Below are 13,968 nucleotides of genomic sequence, written 5' to 3'. Positions count from 1 at the left end.
TCCGGCGTTGGAGTTTTCATGCCTTTTTCTCTCTGCTGGTCTGTCCTGGAATATTATTATTTCTACCTCCTCTGTTCCCTTTTATTAATTTAACTGATTTTATTCATGTTTTCTGTCCTTACATAATTGTGGATACGTTTCATTAACATGTCATTGTTCAGCATGCTCTTCTCTGTCAGGTCAGTGCGTTCTTTATGCCAACATGATGCAGCCTCCCCATTTTGAGTCTTTTGCTCCAGCAGAATTATTTTTAACTGTAATCACTGAGCTCTCAGCCCTGTCTGGAACACAGCATCCTACTCTGCGCGGTTGATAATGAGAACATGAAGGTGCTTTCAAAAGGCTACATGTTCCATCCTTAAAATATCATTGTGTCAGTGTCAGATTCCTAGCAGCACCTTAATATAATCACAGATAAGAGCAGCAGGATGATACCTGTGATATTATTAGTGCCAGGCCGTCTCTAAATTAAGACACACATTTCCCATGAACAGAGTCGCTGCTTGAGACAGCCGTTCTGCAAATCGACAGCCATTTATTGTGGTCAACCTTTTGTTTACTTTTTCATGACCTATATACCTCAAATGTAATGTTTCTTTAAACAGGTGCATACAGAGCAGACGGACTGTAATGATATTTGCTGCTTGGTCAAAGTTCAGAAGAGCGGTTGCTAACAAGAAGGCGCTCAGTGAAGGTAAACAAAAACAGGAATCAGGCAGGCGGACGGGCAGGCGGGCCAAATTAGGAAGAGTCCAGAGTCATAAATATTGGCAGTAACCTTCTGAGACTATGCCTGCTGTGCTCAGACAGAATACAGAGCATTGTTTTTGGACGTAGCATAATTTGAGAAAATTCAACCACATGACTGTGTCTAGTGTTAACCTTCCTTTCTTCTCACATCATTTTCTTGGCTGTGATGAGTAGCTCATATCGGTAAATGTTACTTGCACTTATTACTCATATAATTATGTACATGGTGTTTGTTTAAATTACCTTAAAACTATGACAGCTACTGTTGTTTTTGTGGCAAAGAGGTCCTCATGGAAAAACCAATAATGTGTCAGTCAGATACGACACAAGGTTATATTTATGCTAACAGAAAGACATGGACGTTATTGCCCAACATACAACATTATGTTAAGTTAACAGAGCCTATGACTGTGTTGCCAACATCATCCAATCATGGGACAAACACAGCTGCAAAAATCAGAGTAAAGAGGGAAGATTATAAATGCTACATGGACCATCATTCAGGAGTCTGAGGTTTGACCCCCTGACACTGTGAGCTGTTTTGGTTTCACGCAAAGTGAAAGCCATTGTTATTTTTTCCTGGTGAAGATGAGGTGCTCCAGAACTGACGGAAACCTTCCTGTGACCTCAAATCTCAAAGGTGGAGGATCAGAAAAAGCACTTTTGCAACACTTACTGACATTGGCTCTTCTTGCTGTCCTCCTCTGAGGACATGACATGACATGAAATTGTGGAAACATTTGAACAGTTTAAACTTTTCCTAGTCGGTGTAAGATTTGTTTTATTGATTGAGACCACAGAGTTTTTTTTTTCTATATTCAGTGCATTCTTGTCCTTGTCCTTCATGAAGATGTCAACCACACGAGACAGCTTGCCCGCAGGAAGCATACGGATAGTAATTTGCTAAAGGAAGCTTCAGCAGTGATTGTCACTGCCATGATTGCTCAGAGGCCAAATGTTCACAGACGATCTGCCTGCTGCTATGCAACAACAGAAAAGCCATATTGAGCTTCTTGTCCGGCTGAAACGTTTTCAGCCGTCGTCACCTTATGGCTCGACAGCATCTGCTCCCAGCTCTGTGAGGAACACGGCAGTCAGTCCTCTCCTCTGTAAATAATGAGAAAATGAAGGCAACACTGAAAGTAGAGAGGTCCCCTGTGAGCAGCAAAGCTGCTGCAAATTCACTCACCGTTCAATTAATTTAAGAACTGTGAACAACTGCAGTGGAGAAAAAGTAGGGCCTACAAAGGCTCCTCCAGCTTAATAGGATTGGGCTAGTTAAAAGTGACACAATTCTGGGTCTACTTTCTAGATTTTTAACAAAAATCTTGCTCCAACTGTCTATAAAAGGACTTACTTATACTTTTTCATTGATGATTAATATTTCTGAATGCACAGCTGTGATGAATTTGTTAGCCGTGAGACCAACAGGTGACCTCAAGCCTCATTTACAACCTATGTGCATGCTCAACCTGAGACTCGAAGGAGGCGCACAGCCTGCGTCTTCACACAAATTGGGTGTACACACTTGACTGCAGCAGCTGTGATCACATCCAGCAGCTGGATACTGTCACAGCTCTGCCTTTTGAGATGAGTAATGAAAAAAATGTATCATGTACAGCCGTAGAGTATTTTCCTTCCATGTATTGGAACTGGACTGGATCAACATGCCAACCACTCTCATTCAAAAACATTGCTTCCTGGACAGAAACTACAATAAGAAACTTGAGATTCTTGTTTAAATAAGACATAAGAGCAGCAGTAGAGATGTCTGCCTTCTCTCCAGTATATTGGTATTATAGCTAACACTGGACTTGTGACACCACATCATTACACAGGGTGCATCCATCCATGTGTTACAATGTAGAAAATATTTAGACACATTTTTGTCTAGAAATAAATGCATACATTGACGTTATTCTGATGTGAAAGTTGTGCTAAAGCAGTCTTGTAGGTACACGAGGAATATTTTTGACCCCTGAGTGAAGAAGAAGAAGAAGAAAATAAAGAGGAAGAAGCACAAAGAAAGTGGACAATTCAAATAATGAAACAACAAAAGGAGGAAAGAAAAATGTAAGGTGAGCGGTGAGCAACGTTACTCTCTCACCATGGAAACTGTGTTCAAAAGACACACACACACACAGAGAAAGTTTCAGTCGTTGCTCAGCCGGTAGTAATCGCAGCCAATCAGGCTGAGAGCAGCAGCAGCAGCAGCTCATGATTAGATTGTTTCTAGAAGATTCAGAGAGGAGTGATTGGGACCTACACACACACATATGCGCATACACTCAGTGTCCACTCATGATTACATCGGTCCTTGACTGGTCTATTAATACAAGAGTTCATAAGGGCTCTATCTGCCCCTTGCAAACTTTAAAAATGTACTTACACAACATGTGTTTGTACTTCTATGCAAAGAGCCTCCATGAAGCTAATAAGAGCATTTTTAATGGAATTTATTTTTGTCTTTTAAAGGGGGTTTAGCGAGCCACAGTAGCACTCACTATGCTGGATAAAAGCCTCTATATGGCTGCATTGTTAACGTAAACGTGCTGTAGGTTAAATTGGTGCTTTCTTTTGTATGTCTGCCTTTTAACATAAGAGCTTGGGCTGCTTTTATCTGTGCAGTGCTGTGTGCCCTGGAATAAGAAATGAGATGAGACGGGCTCCAGTCACATCAATATGACTCTACAGACACATATACAGGTCATTCAGTCCACCTCTTTCTCTTTTTACTAAATTAGTTACAATGGAGTTCGGTACATATTTGCATATTTCCAACAGGCTGATCTGTTAAAACTTGTTACCACTAAAATTCTCATTTATACTGGAATGATTTCTCCAGGGCAGCTGGAGTGATTTTCACACCGCGGTCCATTTTTCACCTGCACCTCAGTAATAACTGCAGCCACAATTGCTACTGTTTCCCTGTGTACCTCCATCTAACAGGTCCTTGTATTGTGAGAGGAGTTTCCCCCCCCTCTGTAAGAGCAGCTCATTTTCCTTTTTATCAGCTCAGTGTGAAATTTGAGTGGAAATCTAAAATGTTTTTTTGTTTGTTAACTTGATTTTAGAAACATATGAGAGCAGGATAATAAAGCCATTAGAAGAGCCGGTCATCCTGCGAGCTGTTTCAGGCCAAGAACAAAAGAAAGCTGATATGGTTCATGCCTTTGTGTTTAGCTCTGGCATTGGTATACTCTGTACACAAACATGGATGCTGCATCATCAGTTCTTTCCGCTGTGAAGCCAAAATAAAACAAAAACTGTGTGTCACCAGGAGTGCAAAGGGGCACAATTCAGGGGTCATATACTGAGAATATAAGATGCTGATGCATCCTCATAGTGTTTTTCAGCATTTCTCGGACTGAGCAGGATGTGCCCCCATGTTAGCCAAGAAAATAATGTTGGTGCAGATGGGAGAAGTTTGCTCTGTAAAGTGTTTACTGTTCTTGGGAACAGAAGCTCGGTCTCCTGGGTGAAAGTCATTTTGGGAACACTTGGCGATCCAATAACTCTGTCGTCTCCATATTTGGCGTTTCATGGGTCCATCTGCAGTCAAAGACTACAAGAGTGAACCAGATATTTACATTTTCAAATGAGCTCATTTTATCCCTCTACAACTTCCATGCTTCAGCACATAAATATCACTGCTTTAAACTTCATAGGAACTATGATGTATTTTATCATGGAAAGCTACAGATCATCAATAAATTGTTGAGCAGTTTGAAGGTAGGGTAGGAGATTTTGAAAACTCAGTGAGAGTCAGCCAGATTTTGAAAGTAAACACACGGCCCTTTCTCTCGGAGCTCACCCCGAAGCCACGCCTCCCAACCGGTCTGTGACATCATGCACGTGCCTCGCTGGTGCGCGCAGAGCAGGAAGAGAGTGACAACCAGCCAATACTCCGCGCAGGGGCGCCTCGTAGGATTGGCTGATGTTTTTAGCGTTTTATAGCTTCCACAGATGATTCATATTCTTCGTTTTAAAGTGAAACTGCCGAACTAATCGGTTGCTATCAGATTGTAAAGAGAAGTTACACTAATTTAACAAAAAGTGCATCAGAATGAAATCTCCTACCCTACCTTTAAGGTGCACAGTCATACATACAGCTGAGTTAAGACACTCTGGAGCTCTTTTCTCTGAGCCTCTGTGCAGCTGGTGAAGCATACACCAATACAGTAGGTCAGGATGTTCTCTATGCAGCACCAGTAGAAGGACCCTGAGGAAGCAGAGTCTCTGCTGGGCCTTTTTCAGCCGTTCAGAGGTGTTTGCCAGGACCCCCAGGAACCTGAAGCCAGCTACCCTCTCTACAAAGTCCCCATTGATGGAGGGTGGAGAACTGTCTGTTTTCGTCCTCCTGTAGTCAATGATTAGCCTCTTTTGTTTTTGTGGTGATGAGGAGCAGGTTGTTCTCCTTACACCACCCTTGACAGCCACTCCACCTTATATGCCGACACATCCCACCACTGTGGTGTTGTCCGCGTACTTCACAGTGGTGTTACTGTGGTTCAGTCGTGTATATAGAGAGAGTGTAGAGCAGGGGGCTCAGCACACAGCCCTGTGGGTGCTGAGGCTGAGGGCCGTGGATGTGTGATGTGCCATTCTGACCCTCTGGCTGCGATCTGAAAGAAGCTGTTATTCCATATGCAGATGGAGTTCTCCAGTTTCTCCACCAGTTTGTAGGACGGGATGGTATATGTGATTTCTGTGAAGCAACAGTTATAATGAATACAGCAAAGGCATGTTATTGCTATGTGGGCATAAATATTTCGGAGAAAAACAACTTTCAGAGCTCAGTCTGGATGGATGATCACTGGATGAACTGCAAAAACACTCAGAAGACTGAAAATATACATCAGTTTCTGCTGAAGCTGCCACTTACATGCCAATGTTTTAGCATCTCCTCTCTACACAAATAGACTGATTTACTGTCATTAATTGAATTATGTCTTTGTATAAACTGCTGTTGTGTGTCAGGCTCTGCTGAATCAGATGTGCCTGCTCTCTCTGAGCTTGTGTAACAGCTCATGGCACATATTTCTGCTTGCACAACTGGAAACGTGTTGGCGCTGCCTCGCCTCTGCTCCGCCACAAGAACATTAAATTAATAGCAGATTGTCACAGAGAGTTCGCACATCCTTTTCAATCACTTGGCAATAATAGCAGCATTTTTCTTTTTCTTTTCTTTTCTCTCTCTCTCTGTCCTGCCCCCACTCCTCTCTGCTCCCTGACCGCGAGGCGGGGACTTGTGCAAGCAGAGATGCTCTGTTGGGGAAGAAAGCTCACTCTCAGATCAGGCGACATGCTGCCGTGGAAGGAGGCCAGCGGTGGCTAATGCTTTAAAAGGAACATTTCCATATACTAACAAGTGACACACAGCCTTTAACAGGCAAAATAAAATCCAAGGAGGCCAGAAAGCTGCTGTATTTACATCATATTTATTATAATTAGCTGGAAAAAATCCTTAAATCTCTTCTCAAGCATGCATGTGTGAAAAGATTTAATCTAAGAACGGAAACAATTATTTGACTTGACAAAAGATAAATAATTAATTAGTAACATTATGGATAATCCATCATCTTAATTTAGAGCAATCTAAGGCTTAAATAATTAATCGATTAATCTGAAACATAATTAACTGACATTAATTTACTAAGAGAAAGGGAAAATCTGATTTATTATAAATAAACCGTTATTATGTTATAGTCCTTAATTATTTTTTAATATTTTTTTCTGTAGTTAATTTTTTCTCCATATAAACCGTATTCTTTCTATATCTTAAATATATTCTGAAACTTAAAGATGACAAAAGTGTGCAATTATGTGTCTTTCTTTCAAAGTGGAGTGATGCATCTTGCTAATGTACAATCTATGTATATATGCTGTTCTGGTGCTGCTCTGTTGATCAGTCATGATTGAGTTTGCTCTGGTTGCATTCAGACGAACACGCCGAGGTGATCTTCCAGTCATACCCAGTTTGCAAGCGGGCTACCATCGTCTATGTCAACTGGTGCTTTAAACAATGCAGCTGCAGTTTTATTAAACTGAGCATAAACTGTCTGGTTCTAGACAGCTCAACTCCAATGCAACTCTCAGTTGCAGCCTTATGTCTGTTCCTTGTTATTATTATGACCTATATAGGTTTCCTGAGTGGATTCAGTGGTTCCAGCTGCTGCCATCTCAGCAGTGCCTCAGTCTGACGAGCACCAGGTTAATCTTAAAATTAGAAAAAGGTTGGCTGTGCAGGCAACACCTGAGCAGGCAGGTAACTACCTGAGACAGCAGCCCACTGTCACTCAAAGTAGCCATGCCTATAAGAACTAATACATTTTTAAATAGGCGGAAGAGGTGTATTAAATTCCACCTCCTGTTCTGTTACTGTGCTTTTTCATTTTTTGCGCTGTTGGTAATTTTAACATGTTGACATTGACTCCTTTTTAGGATGCGGCCTCAAGTGGCCACTACAGGAACTGCCCTTCCGCGCTGGCTTCACGTGACAGCCCTGCAGCCTGCAACTTGATCAAATAGTCCGATAAAAATCTCAATCAACCAAGCTAAAACAAGGACGGAGGACAATCAGGGGGACATTCTGTCCTGACAGAAGAGTAAATGTCCGTGTCTCAGGGGCTGATTGTAGAGCGTTTGACTCGCCGTCAGAGTGAGACCTCCTCATTCCCCCACCTCCTCTGCTGTGACGCGGTAGCAGCCGAGCCGCTGCCGGTTCGCTCCTCTCACTCCACCCGGCTGCTGCTTCTGCTGCTGCTGCTGCTGCACAACGTCTTTTTTTTTTAAAAAAAAAGGGGAGACAAACACGAGACAGACAGAGAGAGGGACACAGGAGTGAATCTGCATTGGATTTTAAAGGAGAGGAGAGACGGAAAGTTGAAGCTGCGACGGAGGAGCCGCTACAGACTGCTGTCCAGTTAATAAGGTAACCAGCATCAACTGACCCCATCCTTTTTTACGCACGGTGGCCAGATAACGATCTCGCATTTTACGCAGAGAAGATGTGATGATAAATAAACAAGAGGGGATGCGGGCTGACCTCCAACATCACCGCCAGCACAAACGGGGTATTTATCTGTGAACTGCAACCCCCTCTGTCCTGCTGAAACTTCAGGCAGTCTGCTGCCTCGCTGCTGGGCGGTTCTCCAGGCTTTAACTGAATGAACGCAGGTTTCACCTTAAAACTGCGTCCTCGATAGGAGTATTTTATTTTTTTTAGGGACGGTGTCGGAGGTGGGAAGGGGCACATGATGTCTGTGTGTGGATAAGTCAGGAGGATGTGATCCTGCAGGGCTCTTTGGAAACAGTGCGGTTTGTGGGTTCCAGTGTGGCTTTCCATGTCGCCTCGTGTCTCGGTGCTTTTTCAATCTGCATGACATTCCTCTCTCTCTCTCTGTCTCCCTCTCTTTAAATCCCCTCTCTATGTCTCTCTAGCGCACATGTTTCCTCTCTGTGGCATTTTTTAAATAACAATCTTTGGTGTATCCACCCTCTCCTGTCACTTTCTTGCTTTGCCTTGCATTTTGTGCGTGTGTGTGTGTCCCATGGGATGTACAAGTGTCAACAGATTCCCAACAGATGTTGAGGGTGAGGCTGTGAAATGCATCTGTACCAAAACAGAGCTCTGTAGGACAGATGTAATTGTCACCAGTGGTATTTAAGTCTCTCCCTCTGTCTCTCTCTCTCTCTCTCACACACACACACACACACACACACATTTTCACACACTGTATCCTTGTCTATGCTGTTGACTCCACATTCTTTGGCTGTGACAAGCGGGTGTAACAGCCAGAGAGCTAGCCAAGTGTGTGTGTGTGTGTGAATGTGAGCATTGGTGCATGTGATTGGGTGGATACACTCTTTGCTCTTCCTGCTCAATATTTGGCTCTGTGTGTGTCAGTGTATGCACTTATCTTCTGCAGGTGTGTATGTATGAGCAATGCTGACCAATGAGGAGCTTGACCAGCTCACCTGTAAGAGACCCCATTAATATGTAAAACCTTTCATGTCTATTTTTATTGCTGTTACATAATTCAGACTGGGTCTCAGCGGCTGTCACCTGTACGTCCGGCAGCCTCTGCTCGTTCTGTCCTCCTGCAGGTTCTAGTCATGTCCTGTCACTGTGTGTGTGTGTGTGTGTTTGAGAGAGAGTGGAGATTTATCACCTTCCTAACCATTTCAATCGTGTGGAGCTTGTTTTCCTACTGACGGGACTCTGGCCTTCAGGCTGAGTTTGAGGATGCTGAAATGATAAAGATTCATTGATTTGAATTTAACGGTGGCTCAGCACAGATCCAATTTATCTTATGGATGACTGACAGCATAATCCTAGAGATATTGTAATATATTCTCAGTTAGTCAGCTATATATTTGTGATGACAGCATGTTCGTAGAATGAGCTGACTGCGTATTATGTAATTTAATGTAATTGTGATACAATCTTGTTATATATGGCAGCAAGAAAAAAGATTTACCCATTTTTTTTTTGAGCGTTTGTGCTGAAAGCTAAAAAAAAGCAGCCATTGCTGTTAATTATAGAATATAATATCAATATTTTCTTCTTTGGGTGGTGCGGTGCTGCAGTGGTTAGCACTGTCCCGGTTGCCGGTTCAGTTCTGACTGGGGCCTTTCTGTGTGGAGTATGCACGTTCTCCCTGTGCCTGCGTGGGTTTTCTCCAGGTGCTCTGGCTTCCTCCCACATTCTAAAGACACGCTTGTTAGGTCAATTGGTCACTCTAAATTGCCCGTAGGTGTGTGTGTGTGAATGGTTGTCTGTCTCTATGTTGCCCTGCGATGGACTGGTGACCTGTCCAGGGTGAACGCCTCTCACCCAAAGATAGCTGGGATAGGCTCCAGCCCCCTGTGATGTAATAAATGATGGATGGATGGATTTTCCTCTTTCATATTTGACAATGAACTTTTATTTTATTTCATTTGTATCGGCAACACAATGTGCCACTCATTGACACAATAGGTTACAGTTGGTTTGGTTGTTGCACAGAATGAGAGGGGCAGGTGCATATATTCAGTGCAGATACCCATTGATGGTTAAGAACAGGACATAGAGGTTCCACTGTTCATATCCGAGTCTCTGCTTGGGATTATCAGCTGCAGTCAGTGGATTTTAATGGCTGTAACAACATATTTTGGACTACAAATATTCACTGGAATGTTGGGGCCAGGATGCTGTGACTCATTTGATTTTATTTTGAAAGGGTTTGCACAAAAAATCAGTGCATTTCAACATGCAGGCAGACCACTGGCATCTGGCAGTTGTTGGTAAATATGTATGAAAAGGATTTATTTTTATTTTTTTTAAAGATGCAGTCAAGGTCTTTCTGTAGCAACACAGGATGCCCAAAAGCAGCAACGTTTCCCTGTTAAGTTGTTCTAACATATTAGAACTATTATTCATCCAGACAAGCTGTCTAAGAATACTTTGTTATTAATTTATTTTCCCTTTTGCTGTTGGTGCCGCAGGGAGTGGTTGTTGAGGGACATGGAGACGTCCCACACACACACACACACACACACACACACACACACACACACACACACAGGATGATTTGACAGGTGAAGAACAGTGCATTTTCCGCACTGATGCTGCTGCAGCTATGGGGCTGTTTGCAGCAAAGCTCCCAGAAACAACAGAGGTTACAAAAACAGGTTTGGATTTGGTTGCATAAATTATAGATGGTGGGTTTTTATGTTCAGGGGAAAACACAATTTGCACATAAATATTTATCAAAACTTGGCTTTGTGACCTCTGTGATTCTTGTCAACCTCATTTGACACTGTCACAGTTATACAATTGCACAGTCTATATCCGCACTCTGCCCCTGCCAGCTCCACACAGCGCTACTCCTACTACACTAATGTATACTGACACTACTCTCACAGCACTGACTGCTATTGCCACTACAGCTCCTGCTAATACTGTTACCACAGGCACTACAGCTGCTTTTCTGCTACTACTGCGACTATTAATGGTACTTACGATCACATACCGTACGATTACGGTCATACAAATCTAGATAAAAATTTGGACATACCTGCTCATTCAGTGGGACTGTAGAAGACCCAGGAATGCTTTGTGAAGGGAGGAAATCAACAGGTTTGCAGGACGTTCAACTTTTATTTTGCAAGCTTCCTGCCTGTGACTTCCTGTCTAATCCTCATTCACTTCTCATCACCGCACAGTTCATGCAGCTGGTAAATGAGGCAGGAATTAGACATTACTGCCAATTGCCAGATGAATGAAGGAGCACTTAAATGAAGATTAGGAGGACTAGCTCATTAGCCAGCCCTGCTATTTTAGTGTTAGACACATTGGAGCTGATCCCTATAGGCCGGCCACTAACATCTCAAGTAGCAGTTATGATCTTAACTTTACTGTGGTTTTGTATGAAGTCTTGAGGAATAAGATGGCCCTGCTAGAGGCCAACATAGGTGTTGTGGATTCTGGTCTGAGGAAATTCATCCCAGGAAGGACCTGGCAAGTGTAAAGACTGTAAGCATTTTTTCCCACCAGTTTGGGCCACTTGTGAAGTTAACGTTGGAGGTTCAAACAGCGAGACGTGCTGAGAACACAATGATGTAGCAGAACTTCATGATCACATGTAGATGGAAACAATAAGGTTGATTATCAGTGCACATCAAGATCTGGGATATTGAGATCACAAGTGAGGATGAAATGATCATGATCGACCGACTGTGCTCTCAGTCAGTTTTCCAATGATGTACCAACCAGGCACAGGGTGTTTGGGGTGGTTTTTGAACATCTTATCTGTTGTAGTGCTGATCTGTAGCTATTAGGACTTGATCTCTTGAGATTTACGGGGTACTGCTGCGGGCAGTTAGAAATGAACCCGGCTTTTCTGCTGTTTATTTATTTGTCCAGGGTTTGGTTCTTGAAACAAGGTAGCTCAGGGCCACATCCTCTGAGGAGACGGCACCCTTTCATGATTGTAAGTCCATGTTAGTAGATCGACTTTGCTGCATGTTCAGGGTCAGCTGTCTCTCTGCATTGCTGCAGATGAACGCTTGGATCTTACATTCTATCATGCCCTCACTCCTGGACAAGATGCTCTGCAAGGATCACCACTGGTCTCTTAGAAAAGAATGGTACTTATGCCTGAATATACGTCGTCATTGCTAATTGAATGTTCTTCTAGTGAAGAAGAACATTCAATTAGCAAATATTTAATCAGGTAGTAGTGCCTGCAGTATGTGTTTATACCCCTTAAGAAACACTCATTGCAGTTTAGTGTGAATTATTAAATGTAAACAAAAACATACTTGTTTACATTCACTCCACTTGGGAAATTCATTCTGGCTGAGGCGAATCAAAATGAGCTTCAGGGCTCCAGCAGTGTGGGCAAAAAAATCAGTTCTTTGGAGGAAGAGAGAGAGAGAGAGAGAGAGAAAATCTGACACACATCATGACCTAATGTTTTCAAATCAAAAGCACTGTGTTTCATTCTCCATCTGTAAGTTGTTAGATGTCAGATGTGTAAACTGGGCACGACACCAGCTGCTGTGACACAAAGGTTTATTTCTTGCCGAGGACAGGGACAATGACTGAACGGCTGCAGGATATTTTACTGTCTGACATGAAAATCAATGCGATGGTTGTAGAGATGCCACTCCTAAATCTACACTCTCCAGGAATCTGTGTCTGTGATTAACTGTTTGTTTGTCCAACACTTTCTTTCACTTCATTTTAATTTCACTCTTTTTCATTGCTTGCTTTGGGTTTCTTCTTCTTATCTTACTCAACACAGAATGCACTATGCACTGTATGTACAAGTGTGTGTGTGTGTGTGTGTGAGAGAAAGAGAATGACACACACATCAGTGAGATAAAAAAGAATGAGCTGAGGAGTGGAGGGAATGACACACACATGTTACAAGGTGTTACAAGTCAGTATGTAAAGTGCTGTGACTATGTACGCTGTGTGTGATTATTTCCACACATACAATGATCAATGTAACATTAGAAACAGATTTGGCAACTCATTTAAGCGGAAATTATCTTGTATGTGCAGGTTTATGTGTGTTTACAGATAGAGGTTTGGAGGAAGTGGCTACAAGTGTGACTGCAGGGTCATGTGACCGTGCACCATACAACCCAGATCTCTTAATATTTTTTGTCCAGTAGGACAAAAGGAGATTCACAAAAAATGTGGATATTGACCAGCTCTGCAGATGAAGATACACCTGATGATGAGCAGCACTGACCAATTACTGGCTATTGTTCTGACCGTGCAAAATCAGGACCGACGGACACCGTTGTGGCATGCATTAGCAGTCAAAGATGTTTGAGCCTGCACTGGGGGGAGGACTGATTACCAGCTGAAGTATTGAAAAATCAAACTATTATTGCAAAGTGAAACATTAGAATGAATTTTTAGGTGAGGTTTGTGCCAATTTCCAGCTTGGCGTGACAACAGAATCTCCCAGAGCCAGATACGGTGGGCAGCGCTGCCAAGTCTGCGAGGACACACACTGATTCACAGGCTGCCTCAGCCCTGATAACAGACAGCACAGCCCCTGTGTGTGTGTGTGTGTGTGTGTGTGTGTGTGTGTGTGTGAAGTTTTCTATGTTTAAAGTGAAATTGTTATTTTGAATGAAATATAGTGTGGATTTAAACCTTATGGGTATTATGTGGGTTGTGTGTCTCCATACTGAGTAGATGAAGGCTGTGGCTCTGGAAGGAGAGTCGACTAATTGTAGGTTGTCAGCTTCTGCTATCCACATGTGATGCTGGATTTAAGATGCTGACCTTTAGAATGCAGGTCAGGTCAGCACCTTGCATGGGAGTTCTCTACATCAGTGTAAAAGCATGTGTGAATGAGTGGCAAAGTGCTTCAGATAAAAGCACCACTGAATTCAGCCATGTGTGTATGAAGGCACTGCAGAGAGCTAAATGACAGCTGCATTAACCTTAAATGCATGTGGGCTAACCTCAATTCTATGGCAAACTGACACTTGTACACTGCAAATGAAGCCATGTATTAAAATCTTGAAGCCATCAGCCTATCAATAACGATGACTAACACATCTGATGCATTTTAATGTATACACGTTATAAGCGTATACTGATCAAGCAGCCTCCAGGGCTGAGGTATGAAGGCAGTGCTACAGTGGTAAATAATGCAGTTCACACCGCAGCCACTAGGGGCTTCAAAAGTGAATCAATCCCAATAA

General features: G+C 42.8%; 1 protein-coding gene across 1 annotated transcript in view; it reads left to right on the top strand.

The window, feature by feature from the left end:
• The first annotated feature begins 7,393 nt into the window (after positions 1 to 7,393).
• LOC114440235 (junction plakoglobin-like) overlaps positions 7,394 to 13,968 on the top strand; it is a 52,400-nt gene continuing 45,825 nt past the window's right edge. The window contains exon 1 of the mRNA XM_028412567.1: positions 7,394 to 7,684. The gene's annotated coding sequence lies outside the window, so the exon portion shown is untranslated. The remainder of the gene's footprint in view (positions 7,685 to 13,968) is intronic.

This window comes from Parambassis ranga, chromosome 8 (genome assembly GCF_900634625.1).
Source record: "Parambassis ranga chromosome 8, fParRan2.1, whole genome shotgun sequence".
In the NCBI taxonomy this organism is placed as follows: domain Eukaryota; kingdom Metazoa; phylum Chordata; class Actinopteri; family Ambassidae; genus Parambassis; species Parambassis ranga.
Note: the sequence above shows the minus strand (reverse complement) of the source record. Positions and strands in the feature narration are given on the sequence as shown.